This window comes from Ixodes scapularis, unplaced genomic scaffold (genome assembly GCF_016920785.2).
Source record: "Ixodes scapularis isolate PalLabHiFi unplaced genomic scaffold, ASM1692078v2 PGA_scaffold4__175_contigs__length_147842914, whole genome shotgun sequence".
In the NCBI taxonomy this organism is placed as follows: domain Eukaryota; kingdom Metazoa; phylum Arthropoda; class Arachnida; order Ixodida; family Ixodidae; genus Ixodes; species Ixodes scapularis.
Window position 1 is genome coordinate 13046190 of NW_024609879.1, and position 16365 is coordinate 13062554.

Sequence of the window (16365 nt, forward strand, 5' to 3'; positions counted from 1 at the left end):
TTTCAACGGCAGCAGCAGTTTATTTTTTTTTTTCATATGTTCCTGATTCAAGGATTACGAAGCAGCCTTTTTGTCCGAATTACATAGTTTAACATTCTTGCTTCGCAGCTCGCGTATTGTGGGCTCAAGCTTACGGCGGGGTTTGCTAATCTTATTTGACGTGCGATGCAAACCTCACCTTCACTGATCATCAGCGACACCTTTTCATTATCTGTCTTGGATGCGATCTCTCGTCTCGGACCAAGGCAATCTTATCAGTGGGCTTAAGCCGTGGTGGCAGAAAAAATTCGGTCCTAGTCCAAGTAGTCCAAGTACGTTGTCAGCCTTTCCCAAAATATTAACATCTCCGATAATCTGGAGAGGCCGCCTTACGGGGTTGTCTTTGACTTGTATTGCAAGATGTTTCAAATACGAATGATACCATTTTGTACGCAAGGTTTGCGCTGACTGCCTTGAAGTCCTGTTTAAAACGCACATAGCACGAGATGTGAGTCTTAATAGCGGCCATACAATCAAAATATTAAAATTTCTGTTGGTTGTTCCTGATAAACTTCTACATTACTGAACTCTGAATAAAAAATAAAATAAATAAAAGGAGTTTTTTTATGACAATTGACTCGAAACTTGCTAGTTTTTCGAAATATTCATTTTCAGGCACTTATTGCATAATAATGAAATTATATTCAAAAGAAGGAGCTTAATTAGAGCTTTACGGTGATGTAAAGATCATAAACATACGTTCATTAGGTCACACAACACAGCTTGCTTAACTTCGTCAAATTTCGTCACAAAGAGGTGGTTTGACAAATAAACAAAAATACATTAAGAATGTTATTACCTAGACGGTTAATAAGCATGAAAAAAGCTTATGTCAAAAGTGTTCCCGAAAAGTTATATTGATGTAGCGTAAAAAGTAAAGAAACGGGATGTGCGCGAGTGCCGACGAAGCCCCAGGCGCCGTCCTTTTAAGCATGTTGTACGTCCGTCAGGGTTCCGCGGATGTCCAGTAGTAGGTAAGCCAGCACCTCTTGCTTCTTTCCACGCTTGATGATGCGGCGATCACAATGGTCGATGCGGCGATCACGATAGTCGATGCGTCGGGGAAAAAAACAGACCGCAGTTAGGCCAAGTTGTTGCGTGCCTTCCGCCGCCGCTGCTCTGTGCGAGTCGACTATCGCGATCGCCGCATCATTACGCGTGGAAAGAATCAAGAAGTGCTGGCTTATCTACTATTGGTCATCCGCAAAACCCTGATGGACGTGCAACCTGCTTAAAAGGACGGCGCCTGGAGCTTCTTCGGCACTCGCACACAGCAGAGGCGGCGGAAGGCACGCAAAAACTTGGCCTAACTGCGGTCTATCTGTTTCGCAGGTTGGTGGCTTCATGTCTCTTTTCTTAAAAAAACAAACAGTTTCTTTCCATTGTTGCTGCTGTGCCACAACGTTTTCTTGAAAATGAGCGAGTGCTTGTATTGGTCATGAGTCTGTGCCTGAGGATGGTACGTTTATGACATGCATTGCATGCAAGTACCCTTACCACCTAGGCAAGTACTCTGGCATAACCACCTCTAGCTTTCGCAACAAAGGCGACTCTTTTAAAGACACTTGAAAATGTGTGACATGTGAAACAGCAGAAAGGCGAGGTACCCTAATGCCTAGTGAACTGCATAATTTCAAGATTGAATGTGAACTGAAAGAACTAAATGAAAACAATTCTATGCTTCTTCCAATCGTGGCGAAGGTGAATGCTCTCCCAGACCTTCTTGAAAAGGTGAATGGGATTGAGGCATCAATCCAAGGTCTTTCTGCTAAACACCAACACAATACTATCTAAACTGGATGAGCAAACTAGCGAGGTTTCTGCTTTAAAATGGCGAGTTGAGTACTTGGAGTTGGATTCATCAACGGGCGCGACAGCGAGCTCTGAGCAAATGAAACTTCAGCCTAAAGAGCTGGAGCAGTATAATCGCCGTCTGAACATTGAGGTTCACGGTATGGCAAAGGAGAAGCATGAAAATCTCTTAGAAAGGATGAACATCTTGCCTTGTAATCTTGGACTCCCAGAACTAGCGAACTCTGACCTTAATGCCCTTTATCGCCTTCCATCACAGACTGGTAAAGAAACTATCGTGATTGTTCAGTTCGTATCCAACTCCCTGAAGGAAACGTGGATCGAGAGTCGTTCTGGCCTCAGAACCAAAAAACCTAAACTTCGTTTTTCTTTTTTTCTTTTTTTTACTATTTAGCTCCTACGAATAAGTGATTGCTGTGGCTCGCACGGCAGAGGTGTGAAGAAAGGGGCTGCCGTTTTGCTTGGCAAAGGAACGGACATATTTTTGCAGGGGAAACTGAGGGCGAAAAGGGCCATTCGGATCTGTGACGAGGGCGATCTCGAAAACGTAAAAGGTTCATCGTGGAATGGTAAAGAAGGGATTACAGCCCTGAATGGAAACCTCGACGTGTAACCTCGCTATCATGATGCTAGTTCTTTTTGTCTTATCGCGTCTAATTCACTTTGTCTTTATCATCACAACGTTTGCAGTTTAAGAAACAAGGAGGATGGAGGTCAATATTTCTTTTATCTTCTTTAAACCATGAATTCGATGTATTGGCCTTTAGTGAGACATGGTTTTCTAGTATTAGTGATATATTGCAATTTAAAAGATACAGGTGTGAAGCTGTATACAGAACAAATAGGAGAGGAGGTGGTGTTGCCATTTACATAAAGAACAATTTTGTTTACGAAGTAATATCTGATTTCACAGTTATCAATCCAAGTTTTGAATCGCCTTTTGTTAAAACGAGTGCATTCGTGTTTGGTGTTATCTATAGGCCTCCTTCTCTGTAGCTAGACGAGTTTTATTGCTTTCTTAAGCAAATTCTAGAATCTGTTTCCGTACTTAGAATGCCTAGTGTAAATGTGGCCTATATTAATATTAATCTTTTGCAGCCATCTCGCCTAGTTAATGAGTTCACAGATACTTTATCTGCAAATGGATTTCCCAATGTAGTTAAAGTACCCACCCGTCTCACAGATTCTAGCGAAGCACTGATTGATCTTTGCTTGACAAGCTGTGGAAAATATAATATTGTGGCAGGCGTACTTATGACTGATATAAGTGATCATGTATCGCTTTTTTGTTTCAATTTAAATTATCGGTCGTATACTATTACACAATTGAATACAACAACTACCACGCGTCTCATACAGAGCGGAATATTGAATATGTTCGCCACCTAGTATCTTCTACAGACTGGATGAATTATTGCATAATACAGAGCCTAACGTCTCATACGATTTATTCCTAAACACGATTACTGAGGTCTGTGATCGTGCTTTCCCTGCAGTAACAATAGAAAAGAGGAAGAACGCAAGAAAACCTTGAATAACTCGTGACATTTTAGAGAGAATTAAAGCACGGAATGAACTTTTCAATTGATTTATATTAAGCCGAGATTTATTTATTTTAAGCAAATTTAAAATTGTTAGGAATAAGCTAGGTTCTGATATAAAGAAGTCTCGTATCCGTTACTATACAGGTAAATTTGCGAATATATGCTTTGATACCCAAAAATCTTGGCGTACTGTTAAGGGTCTTTTACGGGGAACGCAGAATATCATACAACCGAAATGAGAGTAGGCGAGGAAACCTTAAGTGGAAAGGCTCTGGCTGACGAGTTTAACCGGAAAGGCTTTCGCTGACGAGTTCAACCGGAATTTTTTAACTTTTGGAGCCTCTTCTCTGTCGACCTCGGAGGATTTTGAGAAGTATATTGAGTACAATATGCAGCACACGATGTTTCTTTACGCTACTTCCCCTACAGGAATCGTCAGCCTGATCGGTAGTCTAAAAGATAATTGCTCGTGCGGTTTTTATGGCACAAAGGCGGCCACAATTTAAGCACTTTCGTATTTAATACGTGATGCAGTCTGTCACTTAAGCAGCCTTGTGTTATCCTCAGGAATCTTTCCTGAAAAAATGAAACCTGCTAAAATTTCAGTTCTGCACAAGGGTATGGCTGTGGATACTATCAGTAATTATTGACCCATATCAATACTTCCTTTTTTTTTCTAAAATAATAGAAAAAGCTATAAATTCCAGATTAGTTAATCATCTTAACAAATATCAATTAATCTCTGCAAATCAATACGGCTTCCAGAGAGGTGAATCCACTGAATCTGCTCTGCTCAACATTAGGGAAAAACTCGTTCATAACATAGAAAATAAGCTCTACACGATAGGCATATTTCCAGACTTTAACAAAGCTTTCGATTTAATTAAACATAATATACTTTTTAACAAGCTGCAGTACTACGGAATTAGAGGTCTTTTACTTAAACTCTTGCGCAGTTACCCATCAAATCCTACCCAGTTTGTGGTAATCAATAATGTAGCATCAGGCACTGATAATATAAGATTAGTGTTCCTCAAGGATCCACATTAGGTCCTATAATGTTTCTTTTTTATATTAATGACGTTGTTTTCATTCCTCAAATTCCAGACATTGTTCTGTATTCTGATGATACGAATGTTTTTTTTTTTTGCTCGTCTAAAGACCTATCATATCTTCTTCCTGTTATAAAACTGTGGCTTGAAAATTTGTCGAAGTGGCTAGATGCCAATCCGCTTCTTCTAAATGTTAATAAAACAAAGTATATTGTTTTTTCTTCAATTAACAGACCAGTAAATCTTACCAGTGAATTAATATTTCAGCTCCGATCTTTAGAACGGGTTTCCGAATACAAGTTCTTAGGTGCAGAGTTCCATGAAAATCTTCGTTGAACGTCTCATGTAAGTCTCGTGAAACGAAACATCGCGCAGTCAGTCGGTATGTTAAATAGGTTTATAACGTTGCTGCCCACTTGGCTAAAGCGTGAGTTTTACTTCTCTACTGTTCATTCTAGGCTACATTACTGTTTAGTCGTCTATGGGGTTACATCCAAATCAAAGATGGATCGTTTGTATTTAATGCAGAAAAAAGGCATATGGTTTATTCAAAACTTGTCTGCGTCTGATCACACATTTTCATATTTTGAGCTGAATCATATACTGAATATTGAGGCTTTATATAATCAACGAATGTCTGAAGTTATTTTTTCAAAGCTAAAAGCTGACCGTGAACTGTTTTCGTCTACATATAACGACACTGACGTATATTACAATTTTGGACACAGAAATTAAAAAAAAAAGTTAGAGCCAGAACCAATTACGGTGCACAATTATTAACCTGGAAAATTCCTAACCTCCTGAACCTTTATTTATCCTGCCTTAGTTGAAATGATTGACAATAGCTCCCCACTGTTGTCCTTCAGAAAACAAGCAAAAATGTATTTCCTTCATCCGTAGTAGTTTGCTGTTACATTGTACTCGGCATGGAGAAGTTGAGACAAATCGGTCAAGTGATATAAACCAGGGCTGGCCACACCGCGGCTCGCGAGCCGCATGGGGCTCTTTGCTAGTCCAAGTGCGGCTCGCGGATCCCTCGCAAGGGGACCCCCCCCCCCCCCCTCCCCTTCGCCCCTTTCCTCGTTTCCCTAGGAAAAGAGGGGATTTTAGAATAAAGCACACTGCAGCTTGCAGTTTGACAGCCTTGTACTCCCATACGTACAGTCGTACAGGCTTGTGCCCCCATACGTACAGTCAGACTCTGAACAAAAGTTAAGTTTGTCCCCCCCCCCCCCCCCCCTCCCCCCGTGGCTCTCAGAAGTTCCGTGGTTTTGTTTGCGGCTCTTAGGCCAGGCCAGCCTGGCCACCCATGTGATAAACAGTCAGTAGCCGTCGGTCAGAAATATATTTTAAAAAAGTGTCCAAGTGATTTTGAGTGATTAGAGAAACACTAAACACGCACGAACAAGACATATAAGCAAGGTGGGATTTCATTGAAGGAAAAATTAGTTCTGCGGAAGTGTGGATGAGCTTGGGCTTAATGTGGCCAACGTCCAAAAGTATTTTCTGGCTGCGTAAAATTAACTGAACAAGTTTCGCCTTCTCCTTCTGCAGCTTTTTAAGAGTAAGGATGAATGTATGCTGAGTACGCTTGCCAAAAGAAAAAAAAAAACACGAAAGATAAACTATTTTATTATCAGAAAACCGCTCAAGAAAAAATACCTGTGCGATACTTTTGTTTTGATGAATTTCAGTATCCGAATTTTACTCTCTTCGACATGTCTCTGTGTATTTGTATTTTCTAACATATTCAAGAGTATCTCTGCCCAACCCTCACAGGGCACCCAACCCTGAAGGCAGCAGTGCTAGAGTAAGCGCAGCACTGGAGGCGGTGAGAATTGACAGGTCCCACTACGGGGCCCCGCGGTAGCGAACCTTCCTCGGAACGAGTCAACACCGCCCGCGACGGGGGGCCAGTTTGGAGCGGGCCTCCATTGCACGCGGAGGCAACCTGCCCGACGTTCGAGTAACATGGGTCAGTCCACTTAGTCTCTCGACGACTGTAAAAACACCAACCAAGACAAGAAGCAGGTCAGTCCGGTGACTAAACTCAGCGCTCCTCAAGCCGGATGGCGACAACTGATGGTGTAAAACAAAAACAACAAAAAAACTGGGTTAAAAAGACTCGTAACAAACTGAATTGAGTGCGTTAATTTTACTATTTTTAGAAAACCTAATAAGCTAGCTTATAATGATAAACCAAGTTGGAAAAAAAAAAAACTTAGCAGTGACCGTTAGCTTCAGAAGTTCATTGCCCTAACTGAAACCCGAAGCCACCAAAGCCATGTTTTTAAACTTTAAACGTCGCCGGTCGCCGCCCGCGTTCTCGGCGTTTTTGGTGTTGCTGTTCTGCGAATGTCCCTTTTCAAGTATATTTACCTTCCGGTTCGATCCTCGCTTGCCGTTTTAATGTCACGTGAGTTATCAAATCACGCTCTAAATATATCCTGAATGGGGCTCCTCAATCAAGACGCCAAAAAGCCGGGGACTCGCTTCGCCGTTCGGGATTCCGGGATTCCGGCTCAAGTTCGTTGATGGGGGGTGCAAGCATTCTTGAAGTGTTCGTAATGTTCTTCGCATCAGGCATGGCACGATCGTCTTTTCTCTAACGCAGTGTATATGACCCGATTAATTTCTTAGGCGTATGTAGGTCGGGTGTGACTTGTAAAACGGTCGAACGTAATTAATTGCTTGTTTACGCTTCATAATTTCGCAACCTTCACGCATCGAAGGTTTCACGTCACTTTACTGGAAAATATATGAAATACCGCGGAAAACTATGCTAATTAGGAGCAAACCTGGGGTTGGCTAATCTGTTAAATGATAAAAGAGAAGTTGTCATCAAAGTATAAGCATATAAAAAAAGCAACGCTATGAAAAGTGAATTTACCAGTCGTTATATATTTGCAAGCAGGCTGAGCAAGTTGACTGGAAACATTGAGCATAATTCTGAATTGATTAGTCAGATGGATCTACTTCGAAGAAAAGTGCCAGGAAGGTACCTCTAAACAAAGCGTTGCTCGAACATGCCAGTTTCCTGGACCCCACCACCTGTCTTCTCTCTCTCCTCAGGATACCCTGGGGGTATGGCAGCATTTGGCACCTGCCTTTCAGCATGCGTCGACCCCCCCCCCCCCCCCCCTTCAAGCTCCATGCACAATTCATCTCCGCTTGGCACACCATGCAGTAAGACCCGCAGTACCTCTCTAATTTAGAAGTATAAGGTGTGTCTCACTTTGTCTATTCACTCAATTCTGTCACGTCTTGTTCCAGTAATATGGTTCCTCGGAGAATCAGAGTATACCACGAGGGCGACACACGTGTGGAGGCAAGCTGCAAGGGCCGGACACCCGAGACAAGGACCACCAGTAACCAAGGGGATGAAGTGAGAAAACTCAAGAGGCAGCTCATCATCTGGGCCACAAGAAGCAAATCGGAGACCGTATATTGGTAAATTCGTCAACACTCATCCTTGGGTGGCATGAGCATTTTTTGGTTACATTCGTACATGAGGTGAACTGTTACTGGATCTAGGTCTACTCATCCTTCTGCAGCTTACAAGGCGTTACCAAAGCTACGGCACCAGCGAGCCAACCGGAACATTTGGCAGAGGGAGTGACAGCATTTCGTGGGAGTATACCCCTCCTGCGGAGAGCTCTCACAAACCTTGCTTCGTTGCTCTGACTAGCTCCAAAGGGCAGCAATGTTTTTTCTTCATAAAATGAGGCGGAAACAAGCCTGAGCATTTTCTGGTCACATTCGTACATAAGTTGAACTGTTACTGCAACTAGGTCAACTCACCCTTCTACAGCTTACAGGGAGATACCAAAGCTAAGGCACCAGCGAACCAACCGGAACATTTGGCTGATGAACGTGACAGCATATCGTGGGAGTATATTCCTCCTGCGGAGAGCTCTCACAAATTTAGGCTGAAACAGAGTGTAGCTGTAGTGAGGCCAGTGAAATTGTCATTGTAGCATGACACTCCTAATGAGGGTTCTGGCATCTATCTATGATCTATTATGCAATTATAAATGTCGCAGCCACAAATGATTATTTGACAATAGTCTGCAACCCGTCATATGACAAACTGTGTAAATTGTTGAGTAAGGGCAGTAGTTTTGCATATCTGGGAAAAAACAGTGGCTGAGAGGGCTCTCTTCCTCATCGCCATCTGCCTCACTCAGGGCTGCCTTTCAAGTAATTAGTCACAAAGTTTCTGGGGTACCGCTTTCACAGTAACTTCCGGCGTCAATGAGACACTTGAGTAGAAAAACCTTATGCAGTTGCAACCTGCGAACCAGTTTGCAAACTGTGAAGATGACTTATATCAAGTCCTGCTTTGTACGAGTGGTCTCGGCATTTGGCATGCAAAGTGTGGAGCAGTTATAGCAATCGGAACTTCAGGCTCCAGATTACTGGAACTGTTACCATCAGCACGACAGCCACAGTTGGTTGTCGTGCCAGTAGACCTTGTTCTGAAGTCATTGGAAGATAACAACAATAATCAGTTGTTGCCATTATGTTGTGTTAGCCAGTGGTCAAGAACAAAACTATTTCTCTCTTGAGTTTGGACAAAGTGTTCTTTAATTCGTTTTCTCAAAGCCCCTTTGACACTCAGTGGCACACATAACCTAGCTCACTGAACACCCTACTTATTAGTAGTGTTTCCAGTTTTTGCTAAATCACAAAAAAGAGCCCTTGCAGAATGAGGTAGTGCTGTGAAAAAGTAAATTTTTAATTCCTCATGCGGAGATTCCCATCCGTTGCAGTTTGGATAGAAGCAAGCTGTGGTCTGGGCTGTTAAAAGCCTTTCTAAAGTTTAACTGGATAATCTCGCACAGAGTTCGGTTGTCAAGGCTGGTGCAGAGTGCATGGGTGGCAGCTGCAAGGGCCGATTCACAGCTTCTGCCGGGGCAAAAACCGTATTGGTGGGGGCCAAGGAAGTTCGATAGCTCTAGGTGGGCTAAGGGTCGCTTGTTAATGACTCTCTCCATTGTTCGGCAAGCGATGGAGGTTATGGAGATTGGTCAGTATGAGTGGATGTCAAATTTGAGGGGGCACCGTGTCCTTTTTTGAGAGGTGTTACTGACGCCACTTTCCAGGATTTAGGAACAGAGCTGTGGAAGAGGAAATCGTTAAAGAGGCAAGTGAGGACGGGGGAGATGCGGCCAACGCAGGATTTAAGCAATGCGGGGTGGAGGCCAGGGCGTTGAGAAGAGTCGACACCAGCAAGGGCTTCGTATATAGGTTTCCTTTTTAAAGAATGACTACGGAAAAGAGGGTGGTTGCTGGTGTGGCCTCGACTGGCAGGCTTGTGGGTGGGGTGGGACAAAGTTTAGGTGTGGTAGGGTCGACAGACATTACAGCCTCAGAAATGTGGTAAGAGAAGAGCTGTGCTATGTCGTCAAGATTGGAATAGTGCCTGCCGTGATGTGTGAAGAACGGCACATGGCACATTTTTCGTTGCTAGTGAAAACATGCTTACGAGTTTGGGCTGGCAGGTTGCTTTTGTTGCTAGTTGCTGTAGGTAATCTCTATGGGAGATATGGATCAGATGCTTGACTTCGGTACGTGCTTGGTTAAGATGAGTGGGATTTAGAGTTTGTTGCGCTTCCTTGAATATCCAGCGCTCACATCGGATCAAGGCTGCAATCTCCTTTGTCATCCATGGAAGGCTGCCGCGTCTCTTGTTGATCCTTAAGGGGAACACATTTGTGCTGAATTGCTGTTACGTTGAGCGAGAGGTCGTAAGCCTCATCAGTCGATGGGTGATCAAACACGATGGACGAGTAAGCGAGATGGATAAGTTGATTAAGATGACGGGAATCGTTTTTTTAGAACGGCTGGAAATTTTTGGTGTGATGACCTCGCTTAGGCGCTGAGCAATGGATACTGGTGAGGAGAGCACTGTGATCACTGCCTGGTAGGATGGATTGGATTGTGCAGCGGTAAGATATGTTGGGATTATTGTTGAGGGCGAGGTCGAAGAATGTAGCGTTGCTGTTTGGAGAAATGTCAGATGGTGTGTCATGAAGTTGGGTGAGGCCAGCAGTTTCCAGTATGTCTAACAGCATGAGATGAACAGTGCAGAAAACCTGCTGGGGTCACTACGCTGTAGGCTCTCTTAGAGGAGGGCATACGATAATTCACAGAGAAAGAAGGGGGGGGGGGGGGGCAATAGGTACGTACCAGAAGAAGCTATGTTTGCAAAATACCTCGACAAAGATGGCTTCTAGACCCTGAGGGGTGAGCTGGTCGATGCGTTGGCAGGGCAGGTATTTCGACACGACAAGGGCGCCGGCGCGCCCAGTTGAGGGGCAGTCTTGCTGGAATATAGAGAATTCTGAGAGAATGATTAATTGCCTACCGAAGTCTGAGGCGTCCGGCCATGTCTCGCACACAGCGAATATTGTATTCAGGAAAGATTACTTCAGCGCTTTAGAGTCAGGTAGCTTATACTTCAAGAATCAAACGTTAGAAAACCAAACGTAATTAGAGTCTGCAGACTCCAATCTCGCACGACAACTACACCAAATGCGGAGTTGTCGTGCGAACGGTGTACGCTGCCGGTGTTTTCGCTCGCCGGCGGCAGATCGGAGAAGTGCTTTGTAGAGCTGGTAATGATGGTGCTCTACGCAGGGCTCCGTGCTGATTAAGGGATGGGAAGAGGTCATCGGCCAGGGGTGGGAGCTGACACGCCGCACGGAGCCACTCAGTTGATAACGAGGAGAGGCGTCTATACAAAGCGGGAAATACATCTTCGCATTGCTGGTGAAGCCACAAATCACAAACGTTACATTAGAGAACGGCGGCATTGTCGAAAACAGACCGGAAACAGCGGGAGCAGGAGGGACGTGGGCCGGAGTTTGAAGGCGCATCACCAGTGATCAGCAATAGCAGGATTGGTAGGTGAGGTTTCTGGCGAGAATGACGAGTGAAGAATACTCAGCCAGGAGGTCGCTTCCACGGACGGCAATGTTTGATGGTGATACTGCAGTCAGAAAGTGGCATTCTAGGTACTTAATGTTTGTTAATGATAGGTGATGCTTCTATTGAATGACCAGTAGCCCCGTTAGGCAGATCAGAAGATGGAGAATTGTAAAGGCATGTCGTCATCTAACCTAACCTTTAAACATTGCGCTGAAGAAATTGACTGCCTAGATCCGACACACCTGGTATGTTGAACATTAATTTCGGGCGGGAAAAAGACGGGCAGGTTTAATGCACCTCCAAACACATATTTATTCTTAACCACATTAGCCTGCGGTTACTGGTAAAGCAACAGGTTTCTAATCACCCTCGTTATGTAAAGCAATGTAGCGGCTGCGCATTTTTTTTCAAGGTTTATGCATAGTTGTCTTGAAATGCCTCTACCGCAACTTCACCTCTACCTGACTATGTTCATTGATATTCGGTTTATCATTTTGTATGCACAAAGCCTGAAGGTTAACATCCAAACTGTTTGTACTGTCGTGTCTGTTCGCTTATACCCGTCAACCGCATCATTCCATGTGCTGTTTGTAACGTTTTCGTATCAATTGTACTAGAGCGAAAATTAACAGTTGCCTGCTTGAAATAACTCCTGTGTGAAAATATTACCTGTGACTGTCGTCGAGTGGTACGCACGTCACAATAAAGCGAAGGTGCAACGCAAGCGGACGCGAGAAGCCAGTAAACAAAACGCCTAGGGGGCCGCCATTTCGAAAAGCAAAACAATAAAAACGAAACATAAACAGTGGTTAGTTACCCCATCCGTGGTGAGAGGGCGCTTTTAAAAGTTTAAATAATTGTTTGAGGAACTTTCGCTTTTTTTAAACTATTTGATTGTGAATATAATTTAGAGTGCGTGAATATTATAATATGAGCTTAGTTTTATAACGTACTTTAATTCACACGAGGCCCTCGATCACGTGGTTTGCGGATACCACAGGCTTACTCACACTGGGCAAACTGTGTATGATAAACTGTGGGCGACGACATCAAGCCACCCTTAAGAGGTTGTACGCTAACTCCCCATGGTCCGCACCCTGGACCATGAGGACATGCTTCTGAGCCCGTTTTCTCACTTTCGCCGGAGGCAGAAAAGGACGGAGATGTGAGCCAGGAGCGAATGGATATGCCAACGTGAATGCCGGAGTTTAGCTGCTCCGACGAGAAAGGTTCGTTGAGCATTCTGTAGCCCACGCCGTCGCCACCATCGCCGTTCAAGTCCCAACAGCCGTCGCCGCACAGACCGCATCGACGTTCGCCTGCACCGCGCACGTCTCTGCTCCCATGGCCGTCAAGGACACTTCCGTGTTTGATCCCGGCGACTTCCTCTACGAAGCGTTCTCGATCCCCTGCGGTCCCACCTTTAAATCAAGGTGGTGGGGAAGATATGTGTGTGTGTGTGGGGGGGGGGGGGGGGGGGGAGGGAGAATGTGCGAAAGTGTGGAGCCTAGAAAGAAAAGTACGAGGACGGCATGGCGCAGAGCTCGGGCGGCGAGCTTGAAAATGGTCGGTCGCGGAACGGGGAATCGTCAAGGCGCTACCTCCAACTCGTCAAGCTGTGAGCCAGTAAATTCCTTCGTACATGGCGCTATGTCATCGTCGGGGCGGTGAAGGCGGGCCTGATGGGGCGTTTACTAAAAAGGACAACCACAAGTTTTAATAAAACAAAATCCCAAAGAATCTGGGAGGGACGACCAGGTTCTGGAGACTTTCGTCGAAGATATCTTTGATCGGCAATCGATCTCAAACTATAATCGATGGGCACTCAGCAGACTTTTAGGGTAATCTATGTATATTTTAGTAAGGGAACATTTACATATGCGCTAATTTTTAATACTAGGCACTTTTTATGAACTTCAAAGCAGGCCTCTGCAGACAATTTTCCGAAAAAATGTCAGGTGTTTTTTTTTATTAGCGAGTAGGTTATTCCTCTTACATTCATACCAGATGCAACACAGCTCGTCGCCTTCGAGACGATATTTGTCCCCTCACATACTTCTAAATGCAAAGAATTACATTGCGGAGCCTATAAATATGGCATAAATAAGAAACGGCAGATCGCCCACTTTGGACGCTTGCAGTGCGTGCCATGTTTGTGTAAGTCGGAAGCCTAGAGAATCGGCGGCATATGACATGGCAAGATTTCATCAAACAAATCTAAGTTCACTTTTTTCTAACAAAATCCTAAAAGAAGTTTATTGTTGCAGGCTGAAATGTAAGCATATATACGCAAATACTCCATCAAGGATAATTTAAGGCTCGAAACATTGGATATTTCTACTATAGCTTTAGGTATATCTATTATTTATTTTTAGTATAAAAATAACACTTATATTTCTGCGACTAATATTTTAAGCACGTGTGGACGTTAAGTTTTGAATTACAAAAATTCAGGTATCTCTCAAACTTCATTCATGTGCATCACACAAACACAAAAAAAACATAGTATTTCTTGTATTCTGTTTAGCATTTGTTTTTATTTTTACACTCGCCACAAATTAAGCTAGTCCTAAAACATGATTTCAGTGTGCAGGGCGTCTAAAGACACCACAAACAGGAATGTTGGTTGCAAGTTTATAGTGGGTATCGTGGCTGTCATGTTATAGTGCAGGCAACATAATCGGTTTATTTTGTATGACAGCGATAATCCGAGGATTAAACGTGATTCCAAATTTCCGTTTCAATTTTATTTTAAAATTATACATTCCGTGTTTAATGTCGTCTGGAGAAACCTAAAAGAAAGGTGACACCGAAATTATTTTCGGAGTTATGCCTTGTATCAGAAACAGTCCTTAATCGCAATATATTTTGAGAGATTTCCAAACGTATAAGAGAGTCATCTTTCGTTTTTGCATCTGCCTGTTTCCTCGGAATCACTCTTCTTGCAGTTCGAACAAGGCCAATCGCATGGATTTTCTGGACACTGAAAAAGAGAAACGCATAATTCTAATTAAATTTACAATTCAGATAACAGGAAGGCGAATGAAATTATTTTAAATTTATATTATAAACTGATATTTTTATTACAGGTATAGAGAACCACAAATAAAGAAAACGATATTCAAAACATGCGCATTCAAAATTACGAAACAAAAAGAAGAAATACTTGGAGAAGACTTTTGTGGTTTTGTGAGCACCGTATATTTGAACATATAACAAATTGTGTTCGCATCTTGAATAGGATAACAGAACACATTTCTCCCTTTACTGCAGCTGTTAACTCAACTTTGGCACTTGCTCTGCTTCATGCAACACGTACCCAAGAATGAATTTGGTGCAATCGGAAGCCTTCGGGTTAATCCGCATAATTTAACATATTTTCTTGTGAAGAACGCAAGTTCGGAATACATCGCGGGTCAACTTCAATGAAACAACCTTTTAGATACAATATCAGTAAAGATAATTCATGAGGTGGCATCGTGATTTGAAATGAATTGCGCCCGTACCAAGGCGCTATTTGGTCGACGTACTGTGTGTTAAAAATGTATATGAGTGGTGATGACATATTCATGCGGAGAGCAATGGTAAACATGGAGCCAATGACACTGCATGCCTGCAGTTTTTTTTTGTTTTGTTTTAGCGGACACTATACCTATTGTTGCCTAAGATTCACGCTCATCAATACGGCATTCATTTTTGTTCATCTCCGTTTAAGCACTCAAACTCTTAAGTTCTACAAAACCTTAAAGGGGTCCTGCAACAACTTTTTGGCTGGTTTTTAATTTGCACCAAACCTGAGCACACTGAACGTAGTAACTTTAAGAAACTTTTCTTTTCTCAGAATTCGCTTTATATTAAAAGTTATAGGCAAATTAGAATTACAAAAACAAGCAAAACATAACCTCCTTCATGTCGTCGTAGGTCCTGGCTTGAGTGGCCGTGAAGTAGAGGAGGGATAGTGAGCTCATCGAGCGCTCACGGCTGCCGCACTCCGTGTCGACGGCTCGAGAGGGCGCCACTAAAGCATGTGTTGGATAGGCTGTATGAAGTCGGCGGCCAGGGCGGCTCGCATTGCATTTGCTGCGCGATTAAAGAATAATTCGGCATAACACTTCATCGGCCAGAAACGACAGCAAACACGGAGTAAAGATCAGTTCAGAACGGGAGCCGCTTCGCGCTGCCATATCGCGAAATCGCCAAATCGTCAGCCAAGCCCGCGCCGAAAGCCTATTGAACGCTCGGATCCTACAGCCGGTATACGACCGCAGCGCCGCCGCGTACATCCGGGATCTTTCTACGCTCGCGGCTGGCCGTTCGTCGGAGGGTCATCCCACTATGGTTGAAAAAACCCCGAGACTGCGGGTAAACGACACAACACTAAAAAGTCTCTAACACAGCTGACACAGTCAGCTGTGTTAGAGACTTTTTAGTGTTGTGTCGTTTACCCGCAGTCTCGGGGTTTTTTCAACCATGTGCAATGTACACCAGCTCGTTTGCGCCCTTACTTTTTGTTCATCATCCCACTAGCCCTTTCTAATATGCGCCGTTTTTTCCGCCGCTTGGTGGCGGGTTCGTCGATGGGTCTTTTCTTGTTTCCGTACTTTATAAACTGCATTTCTTTCTTTTCTGATCTAAAATACTGAACAAAAACTACTTTCATACATAATTGAAACGGTTTGCGCCACTTATATTTTGAATCGCGACTAAAAAAAAAGCTTTTAGCGGCTCTGACCAGTAGTAAGCCCACGACCAAAGACGTCACATATTGCGCGCTTTCCGCAGCGTGGGTCGCCCTCGTAGGTGGAGGAGGTTTCCGCGTCGTCCGGTTAAAATACGACTCACTGATATTTAGTTACTCTCTCCGTGCTCGCTGGCTTGCCCGAAACCCAAAAGACGTGGAAACCGCAAAAAATGTAGATGCTTAATTATGATTGCAGGGCCCCTTTAAGCTACAGACTTCATTGAAAGCATGTATGTTCTTTCAG

The 16365-nt window shown here is 43.7% G+C and overlaps 1 pseudogene; it reads left to right on the forward strand.

Moving 5' to 3' along the window:
- Positions 1 to 1650: 1650 nt before the first annotated feature.
- On the forward strand, positions 1651 to 2464 carry LOC120839985 (annotated as a pseudogene).
- The last annotated feature ends 13901 nt before the right edge of the window (positions 2465 to 16365 follow it).